Genomic DNA, 820 nt, shown 5'->3' on the forward strand with positions numbered 1-820 from the left:
CAAATAAAGGTAATTTGTGTGTATATTTATAAGTTTACACACATATATGGATAAATTTTAACATTTTTAGTGGTTGTTTTGATAAAGTTTGAAAAGGGGGTAAATTTAAAAAGTGGTATTTTTAAAAGGGTATTTTTTAAATTCTCCCAAAATCATTCCTATTTTTATCATTAACAATATTATTGTTTTATCAAAAAATACTTAAAAGCACTAAAAAAAAATTACTATCAAAATTGAACAATTAATCAACGAATAAATTCAAAAGATATGGATGTAAGCTTCTATTGTATGATTTAAATAAATAAAATGTAAAAATGTCATAAACATTAAAATTTATTTAATCTATTTTTTATAAGTAATAAATAAATTAAAATAATTAAATAAATATACAACAACCCGCGCATATGCGCGGGAAATTACCTAGTATATATAAAAGTAAGGTTCCACTCTCTCCTTATTGGTGGAAAAATATTTAAAGCTTTAATTTTTTTTTAAATAAATAAATAAATAAATGTTTACGACAATCATTCAATACAAAATTTAATTACTTTATAAGTTATAATCAAATGGCAAAGAAAATGAAAGGACTTAATCATATATCATTCAACAAAATAAATAAATAAATAAATGTTTATGACAATCATTTAATACAAAATTTAATTACACTATAAGTTATAATTAAATGACAAAGAAAATGAAAGGACTTAATCATATATCATACAACAAATTTTATAAGGCTTATTGGTGGAAAATTATTTAAAATCATATATATAAAAGTAAGGTTCCACTCTCTTTATCGTTCCATTTTGTATTTATTTTT

This window comes from Capsella rubella, unplaced genomic scaffold (genome assembly GCF_000375325.1).
Source record: "Capsella rubella cultivar Monte Gargano unplaced genomic scaffold, Caprub1_0 scaffold_1, whole genome shotgun sequence".
Lineage (NCBI taxonomy): Eukaryota > Viridiplantae > Streptophyta > Magnoliopsida > Brassicales > Brassicaceae > Capsella > Capsella rubella.